Source organism: Ips typographus, linkage group LG15, assembly GCF_016097725.1.
Source record: "Ips typographus isolate SLU linkage group LG15, UJ_Ityp_2.0, whole genome shotgun sequence".
Classification (NCBI taxonomy): domain Eukaryota; kingdom Metazoa; phylum Arthropoda; class Insecta; order Coleoptera; family Curculionidae; genus Ips; species Ips typographus.
In genome coordinates, this window is record NC_138436.1 from 2,581,969 (window position 1) to 2,599,009 (window position 17,041).

General features: G+C 34.6%; 1 long non-coding RNA gene across 2 annotated transcripts; it reads right to left on the bottom strand.

Annotated features, from left to right (window-relative positions):
• Nucleotides 1-4,801: 4,801 nt before the first annotated feature.
• Nucleotides 4,802-11,419, bottom strand: LOC145738347 (uncharacterized). Of its 2 annotated transcripts, XR_014180727.1 has the most exons (4): nucleotides 11,186-11,419; nucleotides 10,869-11,052; nucleotides 5,408-5,752; nucleotides 4,802-5,316 (listed from the first exon to the last, which is right to left on the bottom strand). It is a non-coding gene; the product is annotated as an uncharacterized LOC145738347 (long non-coding RNA). The 2 variants fall into 2 exon arrangements; XR_014180726.1 differs by having other exon boundaries at nucleotides 4,802-5,752.
• Between the last annotated feature and the right edge of the window lie 5,622 nt (nucleotides 11,420-17,041).

The following is a 17,041-nucleotide window of genomic DNA, read 5'->3' on the forward strand; positions in this document are numbered from 1 at the left end:
TCCACCGGAAAGCCAGGATGCTGAAATTAGCAAATTACTTCCAGACGATGAACTTGTCAAATGTTAAGGTTATCAGAGAAATGTTTTCCCAACAGCCAAATGGTGCACCATGCTTAAATCCATGGGATTCGCTGATTTGGCCAGTTCGGAATAATATCTTAATGAGACCAGACATTGTTCAGTGCAGACCGATTAACGCATAAAATGCAAAAATGCAATTAAGCATAATGTTGAAACAAAGTAACAATTATAATGTACGGCTCCACATATTGAGCTATGTACCTATTTTTACAGGGCCCAAGGATTTTATTCTGTTATCTGCGTCTGAATTTTTATTGCGCAAATTCTTAAAATTCAAGAACAGATATCACTTTAATTTTCCCTATGAGATAAAAAATGGTTACATGTAATGGAAGTAAAAACATTGAATATTGTTATTGTAATGTAGGTACCTACAAACGAATAAAGATAAGTAATGATGTTGTCGGTGTAATAATCACCTTGACCATATAGTTGTTTATGCATTTGGTAAAGAAAGCAACTAATTCGCGAGCGATAAGACAAATTTGATTCATCGCTACGCGCAGTTATGAATAATGACTAATTACTGGATTAGTTTAAATAAACCCGAATGGGACAACAATTTACAGTGTCATTTTAGAAATCGGTCGTGAAGTAACACTTGGGTAAAGTCAACCTATAAGTATCGCGAAAGTGCCAAAAATGGAATGGATTGTGAATTTCTTGTTTTACATTAGGTGTGTTACCGAAATAAACACCAAACTGTATTTATACAAATTGGCACTGTACCACTTGTGGGAACTGCAAGGAGAGTTTGATCGAGTGGTACCAATACAATTGTTAGGGATTACAAAATCTCTACTTGGCCTGTGGACTCAGATCATTCATACGGAGTATACCATACTTCTACTTGGCGAGAAAGTACGTCAAGGGGGCACTCCGTTTTCGACATGTGATTGTGCAATTTGCATATCACCCCAATAACCTCAATATCGACCTGAGGATTTTTGGCGAGCATGGGAAAATGTATTTGTGCAAGGATGTCCTTGTGCTACATGTGTGTACGGGAGAACTCAATTTTTGAGTCAACCAGGTCATCCGCCATATCCGCATGCTTATGTAACGAATGATATGACATATCAGTTTCGGGTACCAGTAGTGCCCCAAACGCAAGAAAGGGATGAAATATCAGAAGTCAATTCTGCTGGCACATCTTTTGGAGGTGCATTTGGACCTCCTGAATCACACGCAAGTCAGGTCGACCGCAATCCGGCACTAGGCCCGAATCCGGAAAACCTGGCGCAGGTGCAAGAAGGGGGGTCCATTAATCAGCAACAGACTGAAGAAGTTCTTAGACACGCGGTAACACAGCCGTTTATCGCGCAATTGGAACCGTTCGACAACATGGGGCCATATGCTACGTATCAGCAGCTATGAGATCTGCAATTTAATTTATGTTACCTTATTATTGTTTTGTATTTTAATGGCTATATATATATGCATATGTTGATACAGACGTGATATACACAAGTGGATGATATATAAAAAGTATATAATAAAAAAAAAAATTTGGAATGTATGATGTCATATTATCCCCAAATAGCGAGTATAATCTAGTCATGAAATTAATCCAATTATTTTTTAGCGCCATGAACTAATAGGTGTGATAAAAAATGTTTCGCTGAAGAGGCGAGTATTCCTGACACGACGCTCCGACAATCTTGTTGGTTGATAACGAGCTACTAACATAAAAGTTCGACGTTGTTTACATGACTAATTTTGATCACGCGGTGCATACACGGGATTCCTTGCTTTACAGCATTTGGAAAATGAATTTCACACGTTCCATTTTTTATTTTTTAATGGAAAATGGATCGTACATACTAACAAATAAATAAAGGTTACAAATGATGCTCAAATTAATTTTGTTATAAGACATAATATTGTATATTAAGCCTTAAGTAGCACATACTAACCTTTTGTCTTCTATTTCATGTAACACTGAGGGCTATGTAAGAAAGAGGCGAACTATGATGAGCCATTATTGTTGTTGGAACTCCCGATGGGCCTGTACATTAATACGAAGGTCCAAGCTAGCCGAATCATCGATTCATTGATCGACCCACACCACAAACATTTATGGAACAGTGATCACAATGGTGTTCAGTGATGTGAAGTGCGAAGTTTGGCTCATAGGACTAAGCCTCTATTGAACTTTTCTCAGTGTTGCAATATTTTTTTTTTTTGTTCTGCCATTGCCGGAACCGAATATTAGGTTTCTTGTTAGAATAAGTACTAACTTATTATTAAGACATGATTGTAAACTTAACTGGGTACCATGAAATACTCACATATGTAAACCTACTAACCATTTATCATAATATCTTGGTATGTACAAATGTACATTTTTGAATTTATGTTAACGATATGTTTTTTTCTATTGTTTAAAGTTTTTATTATTGTTCATATAAAACTGGGGACCAGTTTTTCTGGGGCGGAGGCATATGTCACGAATGGAAAATCCGTTAATTGAAAAGATGGACTGATTAACTTAAAAAACATCGAGGATTGCGAAATGTTAAGCGCACGAGGCAAGGTCGCATCACGATGCACCGAATGTGTCATGCACCGAGTGCACCGTATCGGTGATGAGTCACCACCACCTGCTTTGCAGAAATGTGAAAAACAAGCGACAATAACAAACTGCGTCAGCCGATCAATCGGGTATAAAATACGCCGATTTTAGCAGTAGAGGATAAGTGTGAACCGATCAACGGTAGTGCGACCAGCTGACCCGAGAAGTCGTAATGTCGACTCTCCTCGGAAAAAGATTAAGTTAATTAGTCCGTTCTCCAAAGTTGTTTAAACGCGAAGTGACCAAGCCATCGCCAGGAAAAGCTAAGTCCTTAGCTATGACTATGTAAGTACAATTGTTAATTGTCAACCTTTTGTATGTTTACAACCGTATTGTGCATCCATTTGTGTATACCGTATTTAATAGATTTTAGTGTTTAATAGAAAACTCAGTGTTTAATTCCATCCTTAAAACTGAGATCCCGGCGCGACGTTTAACGTCGTAAGTCAGTTTAATTAATGAATCCAGAAGGGCTCATAAATTAAACGTGACAATATTTTAACCTAAAAAGGGTGAAAGAGGATAGTTATTGACTCTCAACTGAGATTCTCAGCACATGTTGACTTTATATGTAAAAAGATTGGCAAAAAAATTGGATTTTTTTATAGGGTGGCCCAAAATTTGGGCTATTGGGCAAAGTTATTAGTATATAACACTATTGTTTTTCCACACTTTAATTATTGTAGTTCCTTGCTTTTGACATGTAATAAGGAGGAAATTAATAGGCTACAGCTATTACAAAACAGGGCAATGCGCGTAATTCTTGGTTGTGATAAACATGCACCAATCAACTTGATGTTGAGCTCCTTAGGTTGGCTCTCCATAACCCAGAGTATCGAAGTTTCAAATATTGTGATTATTTTTAATATCAAGAATAATTTAATGCCATCGTATCTAAACGACTATTTGGTTACCAGGTCTGAGAGGCACTTATATAATATTCGCTCAGGAAATGACTTTGATATCCCAAGAAGTTTGCAAGAAGCACATATCTGCAAAAGCAATTGTTTGGTTCGTTCTTCGTTTGTATAATGCTCTGCCGGCTGAGTTAAAGAATGTACAGAGCGTTAAATTATTTACAAAAAAATTTAAAATGTTTTATTCCTTAAGATGTCGTAGCGCTAAGTAACAACTCTGTAACTAATGTTTACCAGCCAAGTGCTAAAATAAATACGTTTTATTATATTATTATTATTATAAAATAATCATTTGAAAAGAAATTGGAGATATGGAGTAAGACCGCTAAACAGAGAATGAGAAAAAAAAAACAAATAAAGTTTCACATTTTATCACAACGAAAAGTGATAAAGGGTTCACAAATTAGCCTCAATTTCACCCAATGGTGAAAGTTGGTTCACTTTTGTGTTAACATTAGTTTTAGTTTTGTGTAAATTTTAAGTACAGCATGTCATATACAAATGTGTGCCTGCTTTATACCTCTCAATTAACAATTAAACTAAACTTTCATTTAAACTAAATTGATAAATTAATTTATCAAAGCTGAAAGTGAACTTACAAGCGAGCCCATTTATACTTTCAATTCACACTAAACTAAAATTAATTTTAAATTAAAGTTAAACCAACTTTATTAAAGTTCGGCTTAATTCGTTGACTTTCGGAACTATCACTGTCATACTTGTCATCATCACTCATGATGTAAATTGCTGTCTTCTGTCAGTCTGTGAAGCATCATAATCCTAACAAATGTTGGTTCCTGGTGTGTATATTTTTTTGATTCATTAAATTCTCGCAAAAATGTAAAAAATGGATGAAGAGGTGTATTTTGGATTGATTCTCCTTGCTGCAGTAGTAGGCATATCTATTACTAAAAAACGAAGAAGGCAACGTAGATACGGAGTGCGGCCTATAAACAGATGTAGGAAAGAGTTGGGAATGTACAACAAGTTTGTAAAAGCCATGATTAATCAAGATCGTGAATACTTCTATAACTATTCCCGCATGTCTCCTGAAATGTTTGCATACTTACTGAAGTTGGTAAAGCCTAGGCTTACAAAATTAAAAACTACAAAAACGCTAATATCTGCAGGTCAGAGACTAATAATAACTTTGCAGTAAGTTGAATACTAGTACGCTAAACTTCTACAACTAATTTATTTACAAATGTTGTGTTTGTAGCTATCTAGCTGAAGGCTCCTCGCAACAAGAAGTAGCCTTTGGATATCGAATTGGTCGGGCAACCATGTCACAGATAGTCAAGGAAACTGTTCTAGTAATTTATGAAGTACTTCAGCCTATTGTATTGCCTATGCCTTCTAAAAGTGATTGGGAGACCATAGAAAAAGAATTTTGGAACAGGTGGAATATTCCTAACTGTGTGGGTGCCATTGATGGTAAACATGTTGCAATAAAATGCCCAGCAGGAACATCGTCAAAATATTATAATTATAAGAAACATTTCAGTTTAGTTTTAATGGCAGCATGTGATAGCTTTTACAAGTTTACTGTAGTTGATGTTGGTGGTGAAGGAAGTAACTCGGATGGTGCAATTTTCAAAAATTCAGGTTTTGGGCATCGTCTTATTAATAATAATTTAAATCTACCTAATCCAAAGCCCTTGCCAAATTTAAATGAAGTACTTCCACATTTCTTTGTGGCTGATGCTGCCTTTCCCCTACATACTCATATAATGCGCCCCTTCCCTGGGAACTTTTTAAGTATTGAAAAGTTAATTTTTAATTACCGATTATCCCAAGCCAGACGGGTAATCGAAAATACCTTTGGGATACTTACTCAGAGATGGAGAATATTCTATAGACCAATTGATGCTCTTATAGAAACATCTGAAAATATTGTGCTTTGCACGGTTGTGCTTCATAATTATATCCAAAAATGTGAAGAAGATATACCCATAGAGAAAGTATTGCCCAACGGGATATGTAGATACTGAAAATAAGTATGATGAAGTTATTCCTGGCAACTGGAGAAATAATAATTCTGTAAGAGCAGTTGGTCGTGTAGGATCCAATAATTCAGCAAGAGCAGCTCAAGACAATAGAGAAGTGTTAAAACACTATTTTGTGACTCCTGAAGGAGCTGTTCCATGGCAATTGGATTACATCACCAGAGGCACTGTTCCTGAAAAGTTCCGTCAAACCTGTACATTTTAAATTGTCTGGTAAAAAAAGTTTCAAGTGTGATTTAATTTGTCTCAAGGTATTAAAATATGTTTATGATTAAAATAAATTTTTAACTCATTTCATTTATTAAATTTTATTTCCTTTTAAAACATAGAAATATATAGAAATAATTAAACACAAATAAAACCTTTTCAATTTTCATCGCTGTCAAATTCGCTTATCAAATCTAAAATTTTGGCCATCAGGGCATGCTTTTTTCTGGGGGTAGTAATTTTTGCTAAGGCATCGGCCACTAACAGTCCAAAATTGAGATCTTGATTGTCTTGGACATTTTTCTTTTCATCAAAATAACTTTTTGGCTTTTAAAGTTCTGGATAACTCAGCCAAATATGTGCTGTCTGTACTTTTCCTTTTTTTTTTACTTAAAAACATTATTTGTCCTTAGTTCTGACAGGTCTTTTAATTGGGTATTGTTTGGTTCTGCTGCAGTTAAGACAGTATTAGTTACAACTGGAACCTCTTTCTTTCTTGTTTCTTTCCCATCTAAAACATTTGTTGAGTAAAAGAACAAGCCAGTGTGTTTTTTGATCAGAGGTAAACAAATACTCCATAGGTATTCAGAAATTACTTTCTTCAGTTTTTTCCTCACTATCTTGTCGACTCTCGCTATCTGATGGATATTCAACACTTGATTTTTCTGTAAGAATAGACATTGTGTTCCAAGGACAGTCATCAGGGGAACTTAAAGGGGGACTCACAGTTTTATATGTCCCTTTTGTTCTACAATTTTAAGAATTAGTACCTAATTGTTAGACATATTGTATAATAATATGCCTTACTTTCTACTCCTTATAAATGGTTGTAAAAACTTCATGGACTGAAAGTAGGGCCAGGGAGATGGAGTAGAGCCGGACCCTGAGGCACACATTTTATTGTTCTCAGTTCGGTGCAAAAACGGTTCCGCAGAACGTTCCACCGTTGTTCAGCCAATGTGGCTGCAAAGATATGTATTGCATATTTATTTGAAAATGTGATTTTGATCTTACTAATGGGATAAATATCCTTTTTCGGATAACAAGGAGGCAATAGTTTTCCACGCATTTTCCCGCACTATTTTGTTTTTATAGCTTTTGTTAGTTTTGTCATATAAGTATCGATATTGCGATACGTAGTCTATTAGACTTGAATCGTCTATTTCCATAATTGGATTTTTTACCGAAAAAGTGGTTTAAGAACAAATTTTTTAAATTATTTTAATAAAATTTTTTTTATCCACAAAACACGCGTAATGACGATGACAATAGAAACGTCAACGTCAAACATCAACGTCGAACGTCCAGTAAGTCAAAACAGTCATTTATTTTTCTAATTATTAATTGGTAGTATAAACCTAAACAAGATTTCTTAGTTTAAATATTAATTTTAGTGGAAATTTAAGTTTAATTTAATTCTTAAATGGGAGGTATAAGGCAGGCATTATACTTTTCAAGATATGCTAAATTAAATGACATAGATGTGTTTTTGACTTTGACGTATTCTAGACATATTTTAACCTAAAAAGGGTGAAAGAGTTTAGCTATATAATAATCATTTGTAAAGTTAAAAATATTAAACCAGGAATGAAGTTTTCTTTGGCAGTGGTTACCGCAATAGTCGGAATTGGTGTATCTTTGATAAAACGATGGAAAAGAAATTGGAGATATGGAGTAAGACCGATAAACAGAGAATGAGAAAAAAAAAACAAATAAAGTTTCACATTTTATCACAACGAAAAGTGATAAAGGGTTCACAAATTAGCCTCAATTTCACCCAATGGTGAAAGTTGGTTCACTTTTAAGTTAACATTAGTTTTAGTTTTGTGTAAATTTTAAGTACAGCATGTCATATACAAATGTGTAGCTTTAACTTTGATAAAATTAAATTGACCTTAACGAAAATATAGTAAAAATAAAAAAATAAATACAAAATAAAAATAATAAATAAAGTAAATGTTCATTAAAAACAAATTTATCACCCGGTTTATACTTCCAAATTAACGAATTAAACTTAAGTTTTAACTTAAATTTAAAAAGTTAAAGCCACATGTTTGCCAACTTTAAACTAAGGGCAAATTCTTGAAATCTTCGTTGTGATAAAATGTGAAACTTGATTTGTTTTTTCCTTCATTCCCTGTTTATCGGTCTTACTCCATATCTCCAATTTCATTTCCATCGTTTTGTCAAGGATACACCGATTCCAACTAGTGTGGTAACCACAGCCAAAGAAAACTTCATCCATTAGTTATTATTTTAAATTTTACAAATGATTATTTTATAGCTGAACTTTTTCATGAATTTTTCACCCTCTTTAGGTTAGAATATGTCTAAAATACGTCAAAGCCAAAAAAACACATCTATGTCATTTAATTTAGCATATCTTGAAAAGTATAAAACACAATAATTTTCATTCAATTTTACATGTAATTAAAATTTTATTTAATTTTTTTAATTTGGAGGTATAAACCGAGCATTACATGTAATTAAAATCAAATTATTTTTTTTAATTTAAAAGTATAAACCGGGCAGGGATGTGCAAATGACCACTTTTTTTGATTTTGACCAGGGCAGTGGTCAAAACTGGTTAAAACTGGTCAAATGGTTGAAACTGGTTAAAACCAAAATAAAAAATGTATTCCTAGAATAAAAAATTAAAAAATATATAAATTAGGTGTAGAAAAATGTAACAAACTGATTTCTGTATATAGAATGTTAAATTTAAAAATAAAACAAGATAAAAATTTTGAAAGGTAGGAAGACAATGATGACTGGATGTAGGTATAATAGACAGGTTTATAATTTGTTGGCTTTTTGTTGTTTAAATGTTTCTTTTTGTTTAAAATAATATTTTTTTTTTATTTTGAGTACAAATGTTTGTATATTTTGAGGTAAAACATTTCTTAAAAAATAATTAAAACAATTTGATATTGTAACCGCCTTGACGTGCCGGTTCTGGTACGGTTTTTGCCACACCTAGGGGTAGGTGCTTCGAAACTCGGGCGCCACCTTAGTTTTATTTGGAGAAGCGTAACTAAGGAACTCGCTTCGTATACCTGGGGAGCTTTTACACAGTCGAAGACAGAGTTCACGTTTATCTGTGAATGGATGAAGGGAGTGGGACAAAAATAAGGAAACACGGGGTAGTCAGCAAAATTAAACAAGTCGTGTTAACCATGAAAAATAACAATCATTCATATCCTTACTTAAAACTCTAGCACAAATGAACAAACAGAGAACAACACAGCCTCGTGTTCATATTAATAAACGGTACAGTCAGACCTGGAGATCCTAACTAAATCAATACGGTAACTTTGAAACGGAAAACAAGCGGACAACACAACCTAGTGTTCAGAACGGGGAACGGTGCGGAGAACTAAGACGGTTTCGAAACGGTAAACAGACGGTTACGGTATGCATGACAGATTCGGACGGTACGAAAACTGTGCTCTGGGGGTACAGACGGGGTCAGAGAATCGGTAACAGCTTTCAAACGGTCAGCCCTCGGAGTTAACCAGTTGGGGGCTAAAAACGGCCGGAGCTGACAGTCCGAAGGAAACGGTTCGGAAATACCTAGGCGTTAGTGAGATTGTAGCCTCCGGAGTTGACCAGCAGTGTTATAACATCCGGTACTGGCAGTCCAGAGGAAACAACTCAAATCGCCGAGAGGTTTTCGGAGTCGTGGCCCTCGAAGTTAACCAGCAGTGTTATAACATCCTGTACTGGCGGTCCGAAGGAAACGATTCGGAAATACCTAGGCGATAGTGAGATTGTAGCCTCCGGAGTTGACCAGCAGTGTTATAACATCCGGTACTGGCAGTCCAGAGGAAACAACTCAAATCGCCGAGTGGTTTTCGGAGTCGTGGCCCTCGAAGTTAACCAGCAGTGTTATAACATCCTGTACTGGCGGTACGAAGGAAACGATTCCGAAATACCTACACCTTCAAACTTGCCCCCAGCAACAATAAGATTTACCGTTCAGCTGGCTGAAGCGTCGGTCGGTTTCGATGGTCCGTGAAGAACTGACTGCAGCGTCGGTTGGTTCGGTTCGATAAGAACTCCGGGATCAACTCCGAGATGAACTCGAACTGAACAATGAATCGCGCGGCGCATCACCTGTTTACCAGCTCGCGAGTCGCGACGGCGCGATGTTGGTTCGTTTACGCTACCGCGGCTGCGCGCTGAACCTTTATCGATCGCGGCGGTGCGTTCACCATTCTGTCGCGAAGACGCAATGTACCTTAAGCGTGTGAGGCTGCGCATTGTTTTCTTTAATCTAATTCTACATATTAACAAAAAATTAGTAACTTCGTTACAATATATATATTTTTTTAATTTTGAACTTTTTGGTTTTGACCCGTTTTGACCACTAAAGTGTCCAAAACAAATTTGACCAGGGCAGTTTTAACCGGGTTAAAACCAATGGTTGAAACCACACTGTCCAAAACTTGCCAACCCTGAAACCGGGCAAAATACTTTTCAAGTTATGTTAAATTAGATAACATAGATGTGTTTATGACTTTGGAAATATTCTAACCTAATAAAAAACAAAGTGTTAGTGTACAATGATGATTATTGTGTTAAAGGTAAAATGAAAACTGTATTGCTTTTTATTTTTGTTAATGTTACTATTATTGAGCTGGATTCATAGTTCTAGTTCCGCAAGAAGAAGTAATCAGTAAGCTGCAGTAAAAATAAATAATATACTTGTAACACTCTAATTCATAGTTTGACAAATAAGTGCAATCCACATTAACCGCAAGCAGTAAGCAGCAAGAAATGAATAATTTTCATTTCTTACCTTGCTCCTTACTGCTTCCATCATAGACTACTGATCTTTACCCCCATTCATAGATTTTTGGAATATCATTTGACAAATACTTTCTTTTGCTTTTGCCTAAAAATGACAACCCACAAGATAATAAATAAAATTTTGATGGTTTATAAGACTTTGGGGTTATTGGGGTTATGTTATTTCCTTCTTACTAAAGTTGAACTACGAATTGACATGGCTACTACTGCTTGCTGCTTACTTCTTGCGGAATTAGAACTACAAATCTAGCTTTAAAACAGTTAACTCACCTTAAAACTTGCTTTTTAATCCACTGTTGTACCTAATGTAGATAGTTTAATATATTGTACACAATTTTTCTTCTTCAACTTGACTTGATTGCAGTCCCTGGGAAATGTAGTCACTTCATAAAAGTTGTGCTTTTTCATCCACATGGAAAAGTAGTGATGTATGCAGCATATACCAGTTGCAGATCTGTAAGACTAGCCGAATTAGTTACTAAAACCACCCTTAAAAAATGTTAGTACAAAAATGTGTAGTAATGATGCATCAGCAATAGCATGGTTTATTACATAGGTTAGGTATGAAATTGTCATTGTAATCTTACCTGGGCCAGCAGCTGTTGTATCCATTATGTCTATCAAAAAATATACATTTACTTGATTTTAGTGTATAATCTTCACCAATTAAATTGTTAGATTTTGTCATAAAAATATAATTAATTTTAGCAGCATGCTAAAACAAATAAACAAAAGCAAAGTGACAAGTGGAAATTTTACTTGACAACACAACAGATCCAAGAGGGCGGCCCTATCAGCAAAACCTGTTTGCTCGAAACGCTACCTCGCGTGACGTCACAGTGGGTGCTCAGGTGCACAGTATTAATATAATACACACACACAAACAATCTCTATTTCCGAGGAAAAAGGCTATCGACCTACCGGTCTTTCTGCCAATGTTACAGAAACAAAGCTTAATGTATCCACATAAATATTTGTTAAAAAAAATAGTTAGTCCGTTTTTTTTAGGTAAAATGTTCCAACAGAGTATATTGAGGAAAGTGAGGGAGATGGGGTTTATAATTGTCCAGTTGTGGGGGTTGCATTTCCATTTTGCCTCTAGTTTCGTTAATCGTTCTGTTATTTTTGTCATTTGTGTCCGTTCGTAGAGTAATTCGTTGGTTGGGTTATGTAGCGGGTTTTGAGGATGTCTAATCTTGGTTACTAGTCTAAGTGCAATTTGTTCTGTAGTTTGTAATATGTGTTTTTTTGTTTTGCTGGTCGCATTAACTCTTAGTATGTGTCCGTAGTCGAGTAGAGGTCTGCAAATAGATTTGTATATTTTAGTTGCAGTTTTTGTGCTTATACCTCTGTTCTTGTACGTCAGGGCTCTGAAATGTTTAGTTCGTTTAATAATTTCAGTTCTCACATTTTGTGCATGTTTTGTAAATTTCAGTTTTTGGTCAAGTGTTATCCCTAAGTATTTTATTTCTGGGCTTGGTGTAGTTACGTTACCGTCTGCTGTTATTGTAGGAGCCAGGGGTAATATTTAATTGTCGAAAGCAGTTCTACAGTTTGAATGTGCAAATAGTGAGTATATAATAAATTTACAGTTTAAACAGTAATAAGTCAGTGAGTGAAAGATCATCATTTTTAAAAACATTTATTATTTTTTACATGTATACAGATTTGCAATGCATCATTAAAAATTTTGAACATTAATGCCCGCTTTCCTAAATCTGTGCACGACTCTGCAATTTGGCAGACATCAATTGTTCGCACACATTTAGCAAGTAATTTTAGAGAACATAGAAATGAGTTGACTTATTTACTAGGTAACTCAACAAAAGAAAGCTTTAGTTTTGCTTTGCCTTTTTTTCAAATACAATCATATTACATGTGCTAATTAGACTCTTTTATAGGTGATTCTGGATACCCTCTTGAGCCTTGGCTGTTAACTCCTATTCTCCATCCACAAAATGATAATGAACGTCAATTTAATATACGCCACAGATCAATTCGAAATGTTATTGAGCGAACTAATGGTGTCTTAAAACAAAGATTTAGGTGCATTTTAAAACATCGAACACTACATTACTCACCAGAGAAGGCAGCCAATATAATTTATTCCTGTGCTATTTTACATAACATTTGTATTTTAAGGAATGAAAATTTAGACGACTACAATGGTATTTATTTACTACAAACTCTACAGATATAACTATTCAATTACAGAGTAGGCAAAACGAAAAACAAAGACAAAAAAAAAAAACATTTGTTCTAACTACTGCCTATAACTAATTTAATTTAAACTAATTCATTTGTTTCTCTTTTAAATGAGTTAAAGCCTAAACTAAATATATCAATATTATCCTGAATTTGGTTATACAGGGTGTCCCACGACGAAAGACCTCGATTGATATTGGAAAAAGTATAAATAGGAGAGTTTTGAAAATTTGGTAGGATACTGATGTGGGCATGCCCAATCCAACTAAAATATTTTCAAGATGGTTGCACTTCCGCTTATACCGGAAGTCGATCACAACTTTCTTATTTTAAATAGAACACCCTATATATTATTACATATTTGGATTCCTCACAAAATTCTGACCAACTTTTGTATAGAATGCCCTATGTCTATCTCTAGCCGTTTTCGAAATATTTGATGTTTTTCCAAAAAAGTGACAGTTGCAACGCTCAACATATTTTTGTACTATGTTAAAACCGTATTTCATTTTGCAATGAAACTTTGGGATATTGTAAATAAAGGATCGTTTTATTAAACTGAGGGTGCGTAATGACTCATTTGTATACAGGGTCGTCAAAAAAAAATCATAAACTTGCCACTAAAAAAAATGAAAAATCTCAAGTTTTTTAAATGGAAACCCCCATTTTTTATGACGGAATCATTTTGAGCATTAAAAATTACTATAAGTTTCAATTTACTTGCCTATACCTAAATCCAACCCATTTCGTTTTATTTGAGAATAAACATTTTTTTATTAGGCTGCATGCTCGGCTGCATGGTTGGGATTAGCTGGTACTCTATTTGGCCATGCTTTTGACACACGGTGATATTGGAGACCTGCAGGGCATGTTAATAACACTAGTTTTGAGTGTTTTGACAACTGCAAATATGCCGTCGCGGTTACGTTATTCAAACCAAGATTGCTTAAATCTGTTTATTATTTACGGAAAATGTGATAAAGTTGTGAGTAGAACATGTGAGGTATTTGCCGCTCGTTATCTAGAAAAACCAAATCCATCACCAAAAGCTGTCAAGCAAATAATTGAAAATTTTAAGAATACGGGATATGTGAAGATAAAAGCTATTAAAACAAAACCAATTCTTAATAATACAAATGTAGAAATTGCAATTTCTAACCAACTTTTGTGTACAATGCCCTATTCCTATCTCTAGCCGTTTTCGAAATATTTGATGTTTTTCCAAAAAAGTTATAGTTGCATTGCTCAACATATTTTTTTTTTTTTTTGTTATTAACATGCCCTGCAGGTCTCCAATATCACCGTGTGTCAAAAGCATGGCCAACTAGAGCACCAGCTAATTCCAACCATGCAGCCGAGCATGCAGCCTAATAAAAAAATGTTTATTCTCAAATAAAACGAAATGGGTTGGATGTAGGTATAGGCAAGTAAATTGAAACTTATAGTAATTTTTAATGCTCAAAATGATTCCGTCATAAAAAATGGGGGTTTCCATTTAAAAAACTTGAGATTTTTCATTTTTTTTAGTGGCAAGTTTATGATTTTTTTTTGACGACCCTGTATACAAATGAGTCGTTACGCACTCTCAGTATAATAAAACGATCCTTCATTTACAATATCCCAAAGTTTCACTGCAAAATGAAATACGGTTTTAACATAGTACAAAAATATGTTGAGCGTTGCAACTGTCACTTTTTTGGAAAAACATCAAATATTTCGAAAACGGCTAGAGATAGACATAGGGCATTCTATACAAAAGTTGGTCAGAATTTTGTGAGGAATCCAAATATGTAATAATATATAGGGTGTTCTATTTAAAATAAGAAAGTTGTGATTGACTTCCGGTATAAGCGGAAGTGCAACCATCTTGAAAATATTTTTTTCGACGACTTACTTTGAAAGTACCTCATGTACGCTTCCATTTAGAAGCAGAAAGGGGTTATTTGCCGCGCGCGAGCAGAAAGAGAGATTTTCTGCTCTAGAGCGCTTTCGCTTTCTACTAACAATCTAGTCACCAACTTTTTTCGGCGTTTCCATAACAACGCTTGACATACCTGTTTGAAATAACCACATTCCGTCAAAGTGATTTATCGGTGACAATGAGTTCGAGCGACGAAAATGATGTGAGTTGTCCTTCTAATCCACCCCACAGCAGTCGTCGAAAAAATATCGTCTATATTTCGAGCCAAAAGTACTTTTGCCGCTTTTACATGATTGCAGCGTTCGGCTTCGCCTCAAGCTGCAAATTTCATGTGCAAGCGGCAAATATATACTTTCCGCTCTTAATATAGAATATACTATAGTTGGATTGGGCATGCCCACATCAGTATCCTACCAAATTTTCAAAACTCTCCTATTTATACTTTTTCCAATATCAATCGAGGTCTTTCGTCGTGGGACACCCTGTATAGACTACACATTACATTGATAGGAGAATTGCAATAGTAATTAGTTCTAGTATTATCGACATAGAATGTTGATGGTTTTCTAGTTCTGTAAGTTGAAACACAAAAATTTAATTTAGCAAATAGTTCAGGATCACTTATAAGATTGTGTATTAGTTTATACAAGAAGACAATAGATGCGATTTTGCTACGATTTTCTAGAGGTTTGAGATTATGTGCTTTCATGACATCAATTTTGGGTATATGGATTTCAAACCTACCAGTTTCCTTATAACATATATATCTTAAGAATCTATTTTGCACTCTTTCTATGGTGTATTTATGATTGTTATAATATGGACTCCATACAATTGAACAATATTCCAATATTGGTCTTACATATGAAACATATAACATACGGATACAATTGGTATTCACAAATAATTTACTGTTCCTAACTACAAAACCATACATTTTTAAAGATTTATTTGTTATTTCGTGTATGTGAGACCTAAATGTCAACCGTGAATCAAAAGTCACTCCAAGATTCCGCATCTCCGAAACACGAGCCAGTGCTGTTCCGCCTATTTTGTAGGTGAAGTTAGTTAGACTTTTTTCCTAGAAAACTGAAGTGCACAGCTCTTACTAACATTAATATTAAGTTCACTAATAATGGTTCATTTATGTATTTTGGTTAAGTTTTCTTGAAGAATTTGACAATCTCTTTCATCACGTACCTTGGAGTATAATTTCAAATCATCAGCAAACATCAATACTCCACAATTTGTAATCTCATTCATTATACCATTAACAAACATAAGAAAAAGCAAAGGCCCAAGGTTCGAACCTTGAGGAATACCTGAAGTGGTCAAATAATACTTTGACTGAAATCCTTTTAAGACTACCTTTTGTTGCCTATTTCTTAAATAAAGTTCTCATGAAAATAAAATTCGTTCTTTAATTTATTCAATAGTATAGAATGTGACACTTTATCAAAGGCTTTTGCAAAATCAGTGTAGATCACATCGATCTGGTATTTGTTATCTAAGTTTTCAGCAATGTACTGGGTAATATTACACAGATTTGTAGTTGTAGATTTTTTGGCAAGAAATCCATGTTGATACACACTGATTCTGTTGTGTACAAAACTACAAACATATCTGCATATAATGGACTCAAATAACTTGGCAGGACATGATAGTAAGGAAATAGGCCTATAATTCTGCACATCAGATGTTTCTCCTTTTTTGAATATTGGACACACTTTGGTCTCCTTCCATTTTACTGGAAAATTATTTGTTTTAAGACATTTATTAAACAAAATTCTAAGCGGTTCTGCAAGAAAACCAACCATTCCTTTAAATATATAAGATGGTATGTTATCTGGTCCAGTGGCCTTATTTATTTTAAGTTTTTTTATAGCGTCACAGACATCCTCATTGTTGATATCGCTAATATATAGCACTTCAGGTGCCTCGTGCATATCTGCTCTCTGGTATATCTGTATTTTCTTTTGTGTAGACTGAACTAAAGTATGCCGCAAATGCATTTGCTATAGATGTTCCATCAGTGTACTCAACGTTATCAAAGCACATCTTATTTGGTATATCAGGCGCCTCTTTTTTACTTTTTATGTACTGCCAGAATGACCGTGAATCCTGGCTAATGTCAGATTGTATTTTGTTCAGATACTGTTTATGTGCTCCGCTAATATCCCTTTTATTTGGGAGCGTAGTTGGGCATACTCATGGCGAATTTCGGGATTAAATATTTTCATGCTTTTAATTCTTAACTTTTCTTTTAATTTAATATTTTTGATAATGCTTTTGGTGAAGTATACAGGATATATTTTGG